This window comes from Corylus avellana, chromosome 6 (genome assembly GCF_965113065.1).
Source record: "Corylus avellana chromosome 6, dhCorAvel1.hap1.2, whole genome shotgun sequence".
In the NCBI taxonomy this organism is placed as follows: domain Eukaryota; kingdom Viridiplantae; phylum Streptophyta; class Magnoliopsida; order Fagales; family Betulaceae; genus Corylus; species Corylus avellana.
This window is the reverse complement of record NC_142495.1, coordinates 19,712,230-19,728,776: the sequence shown is the minus strand read 5'-3', so window position 1 is coordinate 19,728,776 and position 16,547 is coordinate 19,712,230.

The window sequence follows — 16,547 nt, the reverse complement described above, 5'->3', positions numbered from 1 at the left end:
AATAATGAAAATATAAGGATAGTATAATTTTTTTATTCTCTTTATATATATATATGCATAAAATAAATACAAATGACTGTTGAAAAAAAATTAAGGCTTTAAAATAGTAACAAGTAAATAAATACTCACTAATTAGGCCTCAAATTAATAATTGTACAATAATGAAAATATAAGGGTAAAATTTTAATAAATAATCTCTAAGGCCCCAAATTATGGTAAAAAAATTTCAACGCCAATAAATTCTTGGAAAGTCTCACTTGTTTACTTTTTTTTTAAAAGTCTCATTGTTAAATCTTACATTCATGAAAGTCCAATATTGTACATACCATTTTCTTGATCACATCTTTCACACATCTCTGTATAGTAAATAAGTGAATTCACTATTAAACTTCTATGATACTCACATGAGTTTATAAATCTAGTGATAAATCCATTGAATTTGCAAAAAGAAATAATCGAAAGATAATTGAGAGAATGATGTATAACATGCATATTGATCAACTAAATGCTTAGAAGAAGACGGAAAGTCTTAATCTCCAATGTACACAATTTTTTCTTCAACGTCCATTTGAATTAAATGCTTAGAGCATTTAGAAAGTCTTCAAAGTGCATAAATTCACATGGTTTGCATTGTGCGTAATAGGTAGAATTATACCCGAAAGTGAGTCTTCAACTTCTAACTTTTTTTTCTTTTTTTTTTTTGCATCATATATTCCATTACAAATCAATATTTATCTTGTTCTGCTTTTCTCTTCATTTTTTCTTTACGTCTTATTATTTCAAGTCCTTGAATCAATTGATAATTAAGTAATTCTATATCTAATAAGTTAATAAAAAAAATGTTAAAATAAATTTTACAAATAGAAGAAAGTACTTCGATTGACATATTATATTATATAAGAAGATTTAATTCTTTTCTAAATGCATGTATCACTTATAAATTTGTTTTTCATAATACATGTTACAATTGCTTATGCAGAAAGAATTTTTTTTTAAAAAAAATTAAAATTGAAAAAATCCTACTTATGATTCGCAATGTCATAAGAAACATTAAATGAATTAACCATGAAGGGAATATGAGATAAGTCAACGACTTGGTAATTTCGTTCGCCATTGTAATACTTTTTCAATGTTTATTGGTTACCATATATCGGCCAACGAAATCTAGAGCAAGCGTTTTAGGACTGTACAAAGTCTAATTTAAGAGGTAAGGAATGTTACAACCCCTTCTAAATTAGGAATAATCTCCCTCATTTACCTTTGCCACGTTAAGTAGTATAAGTCTGTTGGAATTGGTGGCTCATTTTAATACTAGTGGAAGGCCAAGTAGACGGGAGCGGAGTGAACGTCACGTATTTTGGGAATTTCTTTAATAAGTCTGTACAAGTAGGGTTTAGGGTTTTTTCTCTATATATGTATGATGTAACCCTGAATCATTAAGAGTGAAAATACAGCCGCCTCTCTGTAGACGTTGGCAAATTGCCGAGCCACGTAAATCTTTGTGTCGACTCTCTCTTTTCAATTACATATTGTTGATCAATTATTGTGCACGGTAACAAAAATTGGTATCAGAGCCTAATCTACGATGGCTGGGGTTGCTACATCTTCTGCGAAGTTCGACGTGATGAAGTTCGATGGATTCGGTAATTTCGGATTATGGCAGAGACGTATCAAGGATTTGTTGGTGCAACAAGGGATGGTGAAGGCGTTATAGGGGACGAAACCAGAAGGGATGGCGGACATAGATTGGAAGGAACTTGAGGCTATTCAGCTTTGTCTAGGAGATGAGGTGATGTATCATGTCATGGACGAAGATTCTCTGGCGGCAGTTTGGTTGAAACTGGAAAGCCGATATATGTCAACGTCATTAACGAACAAGCTCTATCTAAAGCAGTAGTTGTACGGCTTGAAGATGGCGGAGGGCTCGGATCTGAGCCAACACATCAACGTGTTCAATTAGATAATCGGAGATCTGAAGAGGGTTGATGTGAAGTTCGAAGACGAAGACAAGGCGTTGATGCTATTGAATTCACTCTCAACTTCTCTTACGTATGAGAATCTGGTTACAACCCTAACATGGGGAAAAGAGTCCTTGGAGTTAGAGGACGTTACAGGCTAGGAGCCCTATTGGCGTTTCATCAAAGGAAGAAAAACATTGATGATAACTCTCAAGGGGAAGGGCTAGTTGTAAAGGGTAACTATGAGCGTGGAAGAAGTAGTAACGAGGGTGATTCGAAAGGCAAGAATTCTCTGTCAAAGTCAGGAGGAGGAATGACATCATCTGTTATAAGTGCGGAAAGAAAGGGCACATAAAGCAAGACTATCCGGATTGGAAGAAAAATAAGGACGATGAGAAACAAGGCTCCTCAAAATCTGCGAACGTACTGGAAGACAATTCAGACGATGCTGATGGTGATATGCTTTCTGTTGCATCTAATTCAGAGCATCCTGTGGATTCTTGGATTCTGGACTCAACATGTTCGTTTCACAGGGACGTCCAACAGAGATTGGTTTGACACTTACATGTCAATTAATTATGGTATAGTTATTATGGGTAATGGTGCACATTGCAAAATTACTACATTGGTAATATTAGAATTGATAAGTGCTTAACTTGCATGTTTTAATCCTTTGGTTTTGGTTAATTAGGTCATTTTAATTCTTTTTTGTGTTTTTCATACTTTTGTAGGCTTTTGGAAGAAAATGAAGTAAATCTAGATGATTTGGGCTCAAAGAGAGAAGATGGAAAAAATGGGAGCTCCCTAACACTGCGATCGATCATACGGTACCTGCGATCGAGCGTAGTACCCGAGAAGATCAAACACAAATCAGGCCAGGAGCGATCGAGCGCATGACAGAAGAAGGATCGATCGCGAACCTGCGATCGAGCGCACACGGGTTGCGATCAATCTCACCCGTGCGCATGAGACACATCAAGTGGCGGCCAGAATGTCTTTCTTTCCATATTAGGGTTTTTCAACTCCCAATTGTAATAGGTTTTGAAACCCTATGAAATCCCTAGGTTTACTACTTTGTCAAGGACTTTTAAAGCCTATAAATAGACCCTTAAGCCTCTAGAATAGATATACTTTGTAAGGAGTAGAATAGGAGCTCTTCAAGTTCAAGTCTCGGGTTTATTCTTTTCCTTTCTTTTCTTTTCATTATGAAGATGTTCAACATCAATTTTATCTGTAGCTAATTTAATTAGAAGGGCTTGATTGAAGCCCTAGTTATGTTTAGTTAATATTTCAATATTGGCGCCCTTGTAATGATCTTGTTGTGCTATTTAACTTGATTAACACCTACGTGTATGAATTTCTCATATGTGTGTGCCTGATCAACATATGCATGTTGCATGGACTAGTTAGTTAAATCAATTTGGATGGCCGAGTCTTGGGTTTAATAGAAGTAACAAAAGAATCCACACTGAGATTCTTGGGTTAATCAACATGGGGAACCGGGAGTATATGCTGATAAGTGCTAAAATATTCATATTTTCAGCCCTTAACTTGCATGTTTTAATCCTTTGGTTTTGGTTAATTAGGCCATTTTACTTCCTTTTTGTATTTTCTTTGTTTTTTAGGCTTTTGGAAGAAAAGAAAGCGTTTCTGGAAGAATTACAAGCTTAAAGGGAAAATTGGGAAGACCTAGAAGATATGGTTGAGCTTAGCCAATCATGGTTAAGTTTAATCAAATAGAGGAAAGGATCAATTCGGAATTTCTCACATTGAAGTCAAATCGGATTGGATGAAAAATTGGATTCTGAACATGTCTGGGTATTTTGACCATAACTTTCAGATCATATATCCGATTGAGGTGATTCATGCGGCATTGGAAGGATAACTCAAGGGCTAAAAATCATTATGAAATAGAATTTTCCCAATTCAGAGCGGCTCAAGGCCAAAATCACGCCGCAAGTCAAGAACGCAATTTTGGGCGAATCCTATTCCGATTTGGACTTAGGTTTTCTTTATCCTAATTGGACTTGGACTTAAAACTTCGAATTTTCTATGTTTACTTGTGTAACAAGGACTTTTAAAGCCTATAAATAAACCTCTTAGTTTCTAGGCATAGGTGTGGAGAAAAGAGGCACAAGCTCTGGAAATGATTAATACCTGCTTGCATGAATTCTTCATATGTGTGTGCCTGATCAACATGTGCATGTGGTATGGACTAGTTAGTTAGATCAATTTGGATGACCAAGTCCTGGGTGTAACTTAAGTAACAAAAGAATCCACACCGCTATTCTTGGGTTAATCAACATGGGAAACCGGGAGTATATACCCATGCCCTAGGCCTTATGTGTTTGTCGATTTTCATAAAACATATGCTTTTCTAAAGAACAACTTAGTATATACCATGCTAAATCCTTTAGGAAAGGAAAGAGTTAGAGTATACACCCATGCCTAACTCGTTGCTTAGGAAAATCTATGCTTAAGGAGTATACACCCATGCCCTTAGGTTGGCAAACATTAGATATTCATAACATGATCAAAACATTGACATATTGTTATATTAGCTAAATATAATTAGTGGTGGATAACAAAACCCTAATCCTTTTTAGTTTTTGTTTATCTTTTTATTTTATTGAATTCAATCGTGACAATTGAATTTTATCTTTTAATTAAATAGGAATCTACTTCTAAACATAATTTACCAATCCTCGTGGGAATGATCTCGTATTTGCCTACTATACTATTGTTTTGATCTTGTGCACTTGCGAGTTAAAACGTACAATTATCTACCTATTAATTTAGGTAGATTTTTGTACAACATATGCCATGCCCTAGGCCTCATGTGTTTGTCGATTTCCATAGAATATATGCTTTCCTAAGGAACAACTTAGTAGACATCATGCTAAATCTCTTAGAAAAGAAAATAGTTAGAGTATACGCCATGCCTAACTCTTTGCTTAGGAAAATCTATAGCCTAAGGAGTATATGCGATGCCCTTAGGTTGACAAACATTAGATATGCATAACATGATCAAAGCATTGGCATATTGTTATGTTAGCTAAATATAATTAGTGGTGGATATCAAAGCCCTACCATCACTTAGACAATCAATCTTTGTTTTACTTAAGGAATTTATTTTTAAACCAAAATTCAGCAATCCTCGTGGGAATGATCCTATACTTGCACCATATACTACTATGTTGACCTTGTACACTTGCAACTAAAACGTACAATTATTTACCTATTAATTTAGGTAGATATTTGCACAACAAGAATTAAAATGTTTGATAGTGTGGTTAGAACGTTATATGATGTTAGACATGTACCAGATGTGGAAAATAATTTGATTTCATTAGGCACCTTAGATTCAAACGGTTATGGTTATAAGTTTGAAGGTGGAGTAATGAAGGTGACTAAGGGTGTGATGGTAATGATGAAGGGGCAAAAAAATTCAATGAATATCTATAAACTATTAGGAAGTACAGTTGTAGGTGGAATCGCCTCTATAGAGTTTGAGTCTGATTTGACAATTTTGTGGCATATGCGGTTGGGTCATATGGGTGAGCAGGGCATGTTGGAGCTTCATAAGAGGAATCTATTGAAGGGTGTCAAAATATGCAAACTTGATTTCTTTAAGTTCTGTGTTCTGGGAAATAGAATTGGGTACAATTCAAGACAGCCACACACAAGACAGAGGGAATTTTGGACTATGTTCATTCTGATGTTTGGGGACCTGTGAGGACAGCGTCACGGGGAGGACATATGTACTTCATAATCTTTATTGATGATCTCTCCAGAAAGGTTTGGGTGTACTTCATACGGCACAAATCAGAAACATTTGCCAAGTTCAAGCTGTGGAAAGCTAAAGTGGAGAACCAAACTGGAAAGAAGGTTAAGTTCCTCAAAACAAATAATGGCACTGAGTACACAAACGACATGTTCAGAGATTTCTGTGAGCAGCATGGTATAAAGAGATATTTCACAGTACGCAAGACACCATAGCAAAATGGTGTGGCAAAAAGGATAAATAGGTCTATTGCAAACAGAGCACGATGTCTCAGGTTGAATGCTAGACTTACAAAGATTTTCTGGGTAGATGTAGTGAGTATGGCATGTTACTTGATCAATAGGTCACCAAGGGCAACACTAGATGGGAAAGTTACAGATGAGGTGTGGATAGGTAATGAGGTAGATTACTCTGGATTGCGAGTATTTGGTTGTCTAGCCTATGTGCACATACCTAGTGAAGAAAGATCGAAGCTTGATCCAAAGTCTAGATAGTGTTTCTTTCTTGGATACAGGAAAAGGGGTTAAGTGTTACAAGTTTTGGGATCCAAAGGCAAACAAGGCAGTGATCAGTAGAGATGTGGTATTTGATGAAAATTCCATATTGAAGAGTACTCAGGATGAAAAGCAGCATGGGCCAGAAAGTAGTAGCTGTGATAAGCAGGTGGTGCATGTGGAGTTAGAGACTCCTGTGCAGGAGAACACTTCTCAGGGGACCAAAACCTCTACTTTAGGAGTTGAGCAGTATCACAGTATAGCCACAGACAGACCTAGACGCACTATCAGACCACCAGTTAGGTACGATTATGAAGACATGACTTCCTATGCTCTTGTCATCAGCAGCAGAGATCCCACTACTTTTCAAGAGGTTGTCAATAGCCAAGAGAAGAGCAAATGGGTGGGTGCTATAGCAGAGGAAATGGAGTCCCTTCATAAGAACTAGACATGGGATTTGGTGGACCTTCCAGAGAGGAAGAGGGTGATAGGGTGTAAATGGGTGTTTAAGAAAAAGGAAGCAGTATCAGACAAAGGGGGAGAAAAGTTCAAGGCTCGCCTAGTAGCAAAGGGTTATGCACAACAGAAAGGGGTTGATTATGAGGAAATATTTTCCCCATTGGTCAGACATACTTCCATCAAAACGATATTGGCATTGGTAGCTCATTATGACTTGGAATTGGAGCAGATAGATGTGAAGACAGCTTTTCTCTATGGTGATTTGGAGGAGCAGATTGACATGGAGCAGCTAGAGGGGTTCAGTCAACTTGAATAGGAGCACATGGTCTGTAAATTAAAGAAGTCACTTTATCGGCTGAAGCAATCTCTAAGGCAGTGGTATAAGCGGTTTGACTCCTACATCGCTACATGATCAGAATTGGCTACAGGAGATATGAGTATGACTGTCGTGTTTATGTGAGGAGTGTTGATGATGGCTCATTTTTTTTTTTTTTTTTATTCTGTTACTGTACATGGATGATATGCTTATTGCAGCTAAGAGTATAGTGGAGGTCAACAAATTGAAGGTTTTGTTGAGTAGAGAATTTGACATGAAAGATTTGGGCCCAGCCAAGAAGATTCTTGGGATGGAGATTCGTAGGGACAGGGATGCCAAGAGATTGTGGCTATCTCAGGCCGGCTATGTGAAGAGAGTGTTGGAGAGGTTTAACATGGAGAATGTGAAATCGGTCAGAACACCGTTGGCGAATCATTTTCGTTTGTTTACCTCACAATGTCCAAAGACAGTTGAAGAAACTGAAGATATGTCTAATGTCCTATATGCCAGTACGATGGGGTGTCTAATGTATGCTATGGTATGTACTAGGCTAGATTTGGCTCATACGGTGAGTGAGGTGAGCAAATACATGGCAAATCCAGGGAGACAACATTGGGATGCAGTTAAATGAATTTTCAGATACTTGAAAGGTACTACAGACTACGGCATCACTTTTGTTAGACAGAAGAATGATTTGTCAGTTGTGGGATATGTGGATGCAGACTATGCAAGGGACTTGGATGCCAGGAGATTGACCACGAGCTATGTGTTCACTCTTGCAGGAGGACCCATATGTTAGAAGTCTATGATCCAGTACAAGGTTACGATGTCCACGACTGAGGCAGAGTACATGGGGGCAGCTGAAGCTGCAAAGGAACCTTTGTGGCTCATAGGGTTAGTCAAGGAGCTAGGTATTCAGCAAGGTGGAGTTTCATTGCAATGTGACAGCCAGAGTGCCATCTACTTGGCAAAGAACCAGGTGTATCATGCGAGAACTAAGCACATTAATGTGAGGTTTCACAAGATTAGGGAACTGGTTGCTACGAGTGAACTGTTACTTCAGAAGATCCACACTTCTAAGAATGCAGCGGACATGTTGATGAAGCCTGTTACTACAGATAAGTTCAAGCATTGCTTGGACTTGACAAATGTCTGCAGGTGCTAAAGAGGAGAAGAGAGAGGTGCCAGCATCCCCAAGCCTATCAGTTCCAGGTGAATCCAAACGATTATCTTCGAAGAGGTGAATACTCACCAAGCTGGAGATTGTTGGAACTAATGGCTCATATTAATACCAGTGGAAGGCCAAGTAGACAGGAGCGGAGTGAACGTCGCGATAGCGATGTTCACGAGGTATTTTGGGAATTTCTTTGATAAGTCTGTACAAGTAAGGTTTAGAGTTTTTTCTATATATATGTATGATGTAACTCTGAATCATTAAAAGTAAAAATACAACCGCCTATCTGTGGACATAGGCAAATTGCCGAACTACGTAAATCTGTGTGTTGACTCTCTCTCTCTCTCTCTCTCTCTTAATCTCTCTCATTTTGATTCTATATTGTTCATCAATTATTGTGCACGGTAACAACAAAGTCAAATCTCGTTATACTATGTATATATTTTCATAAGAGTCTTGATTGATAACTCAACCCTAATTTTCTGTATGGACATCATTATAGTTTGCTAATTAAAGGTTGTTATGCTATAAAATAAATAGAGAATTATTAAGTAAAAATCAATGATTACGTTGTAAGGTCTAGGTTCCCTTTAAGAACTTAATTTATCTTATTACAGACTTAGGTTCGTAACATGGATCTACCATGTGTGTAGTGCCCCAAGTATATACTAGGCTATAATTAGCTTAGTCAAAAGGTTAACAAGGGTTGTTGGTCATTAGGACTCGTTTGTGGGAGTTTTTCAGCACTGCCCGAACGTTCGCTAGAAGGACCGCTATTGTGAAAATTTTATTGTTCTCGCAAATGCATGAATCGTTTTGCAATATAGGGATGCAAGTGCGAGGTCTAACCCATTGTGAATTGTGTTTTCGAAAACTAAATATATGTAAACCATCCTAACCTAGTTCCAAAAGATGATAGAATTTTGTTGTGAAAAGGAAATCAAAAGCATAAACAAAATTAAATGAAAGTGATCAATTAATGAAGCACTAACGTTTCGGAATCCGTCACTAGAAAAAACCTTTTGATTAGTAACGACACATTAGTAACTGATAAGCGGCAAATGTTGCACATTCAAGCCCCTTAATTTGCATATGTTAATTCCTTAGCATTGTTATTTGTGTTTCAGGTTTTATTTGCAAACCATTGAAAATCGGGCTTAAAAGGCAAAAGCTTGAGGCATTCTAATAGGGACTTCAGTGAACTTTGAGATATTGAGACATTGCACATTGGAAATAATTGGAAGCTTCATATTTATGTGCTAGTTCACTTTACACTGTTTTCAAACTTGTGATGTCTTAGCATGTCTTTCGTAAGTGATTAAATTTTAAAATTCTAATTTATTGTGAAGATGGAGTTTAGCTTTTTAAGCTTGCTAATGAATGAGAATCATGGTTTTGATTGATACCTTAATTTTTGGAAAACATGAACTATTGCATGATGTTTGTGGGTAACATTTCTGAAAAACCCTCATGAGACTTCACTCGTCCTCTAGGGAATTCCTAGGGGTTTAAAAGGCTTTTTGCATATGCTAAATGCAATCGTACATCCCACGAAAGATGGATTTATCTTTTTGTTTTCTATTTTTCATTTTGTTTTTCATATTCTTGATTGCATTATGTACCTTGAGATTAAGATTACTTTAATACACATATTCTTGATTGCATTATGTACAGATATTCTTGATTGTATTTTTCTTATTGCTTGTCTTGCATAATACACACTTTGTTCAACTCTCTTCTCGAAACTACATTGTCAATGTTTTGGTTTCGAAGTTTAACGATCTCTAAGAAGGAAAAGGAAAAAAAGTTTGCTTTTATTTATTTCTTGTCTTGGGAAAGAACCATTCCATAGGGAGGGAATTATCTTGCATACTTTGTTAGCGTAAAGATGTCAAATCATTGCAGGTGGTAGTATACATTAGGAGTATATTATCTTTCTGTAAAGCATATGATTTAAAAGATGTGAATTTATATACGAATTCTTTTTATTTATGTAGTTATTAGAAGTTTTCCATGTTAAAGAGTGTAGAACAATCCACCTCAGGCTAGCAATTGATGGATGTAAAAGATGAATCATCTATCCATTATATTTAATTTTATTGGGTTTTAGAATATTTGGTTTGAGTCGAATTAATTCATTATGGATGGAAATCGATTGCCAATAAACTTCATGAAAAATGTTTTACGTTCCTTTTACATTGCTTTGTCTTTTTTTTTTTTTTTTTGAAAGTTGTTTACATGTTAGGAATTTGCTTTTGGTTTTAAGATTTGTTGTTGAATGCTGTGGGATTTGCTTCCTGAGTTCTAAAATTTACTTGTCCAATCTCAAGTTGATGGACAAGGCTTGATTGAAAAATGACCATTGTAGTGATAAGCTTTGGATAATAATATACACATTTGGATTATTATTAAAGTTTCTGTTCATCTGCTTGTAGCTAGTTTCTATACATTTCCAAACACTGGCTGTGGGTATTAATGCTGTTCTATACTGTAGTGTGGTGTGGTTTAATGTATTTTCATTAGATCTGGTTCTTTTATGTCCCTATTGTAGGAAGCTGAGCTCGCTTGAGAGAAGACAAATGGACACAAGCTGGACAGGTCTCATATTTTTGCTGTGAACATGTGCCTTATAGAGTATGGTTTGAAGGGCAGCAGAGGAATCTTTTTGAAGACTAATTAATCTCAATAACTACCAAGTGTTACTAGGATAAGAAGCTTTTCTTCTCTGTTTCTAATGAAATTCTTCTTTGTTGACACTTATTTTGTGCATATGTACTTGCATAACTATTTTTCTTTAGGTATAGTAGGACTTGGAGAAAAATAGAAATTCAAAATACAAATCTTTCTAGACCTGTCACATAGAAACAATTGAGATTATAATGTGATCTCTTGCACAGTTTTTATTTTCAGATTTTAAATTTTCCTTTTCAATAGTTATGTGAGCATAATATATATATGTTTGTATTTATACTTTTAATTTAATGTAAATCATATTTTACTCAAATAGGGTGTGAAAATACTTGTATGATGTAAGAGTTTAATGGTAAGTTTGGCCTATTATAACTACTATATATATAATAAAATCCAAAATTAATTAATTATTATTATTATTATTATTTTAATTTTCTCATATCATTAGCGGCGACTCTTGGTTGCCACTATTGATCTTTTTTATTTTATTTTATTTTTTATTTTCTCATATCATTAGCGGCAACCTTAAAGTCGCCGCTAATGATAGTGGAATAGCAGTGACTCTTGGTCGCCGCTAATGATAGGATTTGATAGGCCAAGCCTAGGGAAGACGAATTGTACTACACCATTAATTTAATGTAATTTAGGTAGATAGTCCGTGCCAATCGACGATGGGTTACACTTATTCATTGCTTGAATGTCCTATTAAAGAATTTGATAATTTATACCTAGGGAAGACAGGTCGTACCGCATCTTAGTGGTTAGGTGGACGATCCGTGCCAACCGAAGATAGATTATGCTTATTCTTTAATAAGGTAGTTTCTTATTTATTTATAACATGCATAGAATGAATTTTTGGGATTAATTATGATTAGCCATAGTTGTGCGGATAGAGGTGAAGTCAATACCCTATATTCTCTCTCTTATTTTAAATCTCATTTATTTTCATGCACTTTAGTTTTAAAGAAAATCAAATCAATTCTCTTTTTAATTAAGTTAATTTTGTTCTTTCGAATTTGATAACAAAACCCCTGCAGTCCTTGAGGTTCGACACCATCTCTATAGCCTTATCCTACAAAGATTCGTCCTATTGTGAGTGATTATTTTTATAATTGATATTTTTGGTCACAAAAATACAACATCAATTTTTGGCGCCGTTGTCGAGGACTGCTTAACGGTTTCATTATCAAATTTTAAGGATTAATTTTAGCTTAATATTTATTTTTCTGTTTTTCTTTATTTTATGTTTCTAATTTCAACTATGTTTTTGTGTTTTATTTTTATTTTTTTTAGAGAATTTTCACACAGGTTCGTAGCTGCCCATCCCTATGACTGCGATCGAGCGCAGATCGTGTGCGATCGAGTGCAAGTACGCACTCCATCAGGAATTCAGCAAGCTGCGCTCGAGCCCTCCACTCCTGCGCTCGCACCCATCTGCGGCAATAAGCTTGAGTGCACTCTGCAGTGCAATCGTGCGCACTAGCAGCATTCTGCATCCAAATTCCAGCGCATCTAAGGGCTGTTTGTGAGCTTTAATTTTTTTGTTCTTAGTTTGTTTTTATTTTTTTGTTTCTGTTTTTATTTTTTTAGTTTATGTTAGGTTGTTGTTCTTTGTCTTTGCCATTAATTACTTGCGACCTCGACATTGAACACACTCTTAGACAACTTAGAGCTAAAAGGAATTCTAAATTGCCAAGAGCACACACCACTGAGACCATGGGTGACCATGTGGCTTTGAGAGATCACTATCTCCCTACCATTTACACTACCCCAACTTGTCTCCGACTGCCAGAGATTATGGCAACCCACTATGAGATTAAGCCTAGCACTATACAGAGTTTACCTTCTTTCCTAGAGCCTAGCATTGAAAACCCTTAGGATTTCCTCAGTAATTTTGAAAAAATCTATTCTATAGTTAGAATAACGGGATTCACTGAGGACGCCCTAAGGAAGCGTCTCTTTCCTTTCTCCCTTAAGGAAAAAGCCAAACATTGATTCCAATCCTTAGCACCTGACTCCATCACTTCTTGGGCTCAATTGCAACAAGAATTTCTTAAGAAGTATTTTCTGTTAAGTGCTAAAATATTCATATTTTTAGCCCTTAACTTACATGTTTTAATCCTTTAGTTTTAGTTAATTCATGCCATTTTAGTTCCTTTTTGTGTTTTCCTTATTTTTGTAGCCTTTTGGAAGAAAATGAAGTAAATATGGAAGATTTGGGCTCAAAGAGAGAAAATGGGAAATGTTGGAGCCTCTGACGGTGCGATCGAGCGCACTACCAGAGAAGACAAAGCATGAAGCGGCCATATGCGATCGAGCGCACCTGTGTGCAGGTGACAGATCAAGAGTGCGGCCAAATTGCTAGTATTTTCATATTAGGGTTTTCCAACTCCCACTTGTAATAGGAGGAAAACCCTACGAATTTTCTAGGTTTACTAGTGTAACAAGGACTTCTAAAGCCCTATAAATAGAACCCTAAACCTTGAGAATGGGGGAGAGCTGGGGAAAATACACTTTCCAAGGAGAAGAATTGGAGCGCTTCAAGTTCAAGTTTCGGATTTATTATTTTCCTTTATTTTATTTTATTTTATGAAGATGTTTAACATCAAACTTATGTGTAACTAATTTATTTAGTAGGGCTAGATTAAAGCCCTAGTTTTGTTTAGTTAATATTCAATATTGGCGCCCTTATGATGATCATATTATGATATTTAACTTGATTAATTCATATTTTCATGAATTCCTCATATGTGTGTTCCTGGTCAACATATGCATGTGGTATGGACTAGTTAGTTAAATCAATTTGGATGACTGAGTCCTGGGTTTAATAAAAGTAACAAAAGAAATCTATACCGGGTTCTTGAATTAATCAACATGGGGAATCGGGAGTATACACCCATGCCCTAGGCCTCATGTGTTTGTCGATTTCCACAGAATATATGCTTTCTTAAAGAACAACTTAGTATACACCCATGTTAAATCCTTTAAGAAAGAAAATAGTTAGAGTATACACCTATGCCTAACTCATTGCTTAGGGAAATATGTAGCTTAAGGAGTATACACCCATGCCCTTAGGTTGACAAACATTAGATATACATAACATGATCAAAACATTGGCATATTATCTAAATATAATTACTGGTGGATATCAAAGCCCTACCTTTTTATTATCATCACATCGAAATTCAATCTTTATTTTGTTCTACTTTTGGAATTAAATTTAGGCAAAATTAGCAATCATTGTGGGAATGACCTCGTACTTGCACTCTATACTACTATGTTGACCTCTACACTTGCGGGTAAAACATACAATTATTTTCCCATAGGAATGACCAATGACACTAGGAGAGCTATCACTAGCTTCTCCCAATATGAGGGAGAACATTTCCATGAGACCTGGGACAGGCTGAAGGACTTGCTTAGATCATGCCCACTCCACGCTATCCCAAAATGGCATCTAGTGCAGAGTTTCTATGATGGTTTGATCGAGTCCAATAGAAATATGGTAGATGCATCTTGTGGGGGAACATTCATGTTGAAAAGTGGAGATGAAGCATGGTCTATGTTTGAAAATTTGAGTAATAATTCTCTTCAGTAGGTTTCCACTAGACGGAGGGCACCAGCATGCAAAGCACCAAAGACTGAGAGTCTTTTTGAAGCAGAACATTCCACAAACATGGCCACCCAAGAAACTAGACCAATGGATGACTGCTGGTTTTGCTCCTAATACTGCTCATATGCATACACTACATGAACCATGCTCATTCTGTTCTAGTCCTCTGCATCATGTAAATGACTGCCCTATTGCTGGAAATTATACTGATGTTTCTAATGAGCAGGTTAATGCAGCTTTCTCAAGACTGGGTAATGATCTGTATTCCTATACCTACAACTGGGGTGGAAAAATCATCCCAACTTCTCATGGAATAATCCAAATTCAGGCAACTCAGCCCCAGTGCCACACAATCAAGCTCAATCCAACAGGCAGCCCTACCAACCTCATTCCACTTACCGGCCTCCACAGCAACAATACTAGGCCGCACCACCTCCTTGATCAGATTCTAATTTTGAGGATCGAATCCTGAAAATGATGAGCGAGTTGACTGGCCAAGTGGGCCAGATAAGTCAGACTGTGAAATCTCAACAGGAGACAATGAACTCACACTCCCAATCCATTGCCAAGCTAGAAGCTCAAGTCGGACAACTTGCCAATGCCCTCAATAGGAGGGATAAAGGAAGCTTCCAAGTCAGCCAGTGACCAACCCTAGGGGACTATACATGGTAGAAGGAAGCACGTCTCATCTGGAGCAAGTTGAAGCCGTCACCACATTGCGAAGAGGATGACTGGTTGACAATCATGTGGAAGAAAAGTAGGATGAACAAATTGAGGCCCCACAGAATCTGCATCAGGACAAGGGTAAACAAGTAAGCATCGAGGCATCTTCATAATCTGCCCCCACTCCTGAGGTACCATCTGAGCCTAAGGTCCCATTCCCAGAGCGGCTTAAGGCACTCTCCCACTTCAGGAAACAAGGAGAGAAGATACAAGACATGGTGGAAACCTTCAAGCAGGTTCAAATAAACATCCCACTCCTTGATGCCATCAAGCGAATTCCAGCCTATGCAAAATTTCTCAAGGATTTGTGCAGTCAAAAGAGGAAGAATCGGAAGCACATTCCCAAGAAGGCCATTCTCACCGAGCAAGTAAGCTCTCCGATTTAGCATAACACTCCTCCAAAGTTCAAAGACCCTGGAGCGCCTAACATTTTGTGCATCATCGGAAACACTGAGATTGAGAGAGCTCTCCTTGACTTAGGAGGTGGTGTTAATTTGCTTCCATACTCGGTATATCAAAAACTGGACTTAGGGGAATTGAAATCGACAAGTATTGTCTTGAAATTGGCTGACCGCTTGATTAAGAAATCCCGTGGAATTGTGAAAGATGCCATTATCTAGGTGGACAAGTTCTACTATCCAGTTGACTTTATAGTTCTAGACATAGAACCTGTCTTAAATCCAGAGAAGCAGATTCCTGTCATCCTTGGGTGTCCTTTCCTCGCCATAGCTAATGCATACATCAATTGCCGGACCGGAGTAATGAAGATGTCTTTTGGGAATATGAAGATCAGATTGAACATCTTCAATGCCTTCCAGAATGCGCCTGATTAGAATGCATGTTTCTTCTTGGAGGACATTGGAAAAACTGTTGAAGACCCACCTCCTGATCCTCTATCTGAAGCCCCATCATGAGGCAACCCACCGGAACCTATGCCTCTCACTTCAAGTACTCCACCACCTGATGACAACCCCACAGGGTACATATTTCATTCAGAGGTTGCTGAAGTAGATTTCATTGGGGTAGAAATTTTTTTGGCAAATTCCCTAGCTACCCAGTTTTTGAGAACTCCCATAGAGACAAGAGGTTGATAATGAAACCAGTTCAGGACAAACACCCTGAACATCGTCATAAGGAGCATCAAGACCTATTAGCTGAGAGAAGCAGTTTTGGGATGTTAAAAGAAATCCTCTTCCTTGTGGAGTGCTACATGATCATAAAGAAAAAGGGATAGAAGAGCTTGCTTGGGCTTCTAAAGGATCGAGGCAAGATCCATAGGAACTTGTACTTCAATTGAGAAATACCTCATAGGATCGAGTACAGGCCCAGTGTGCT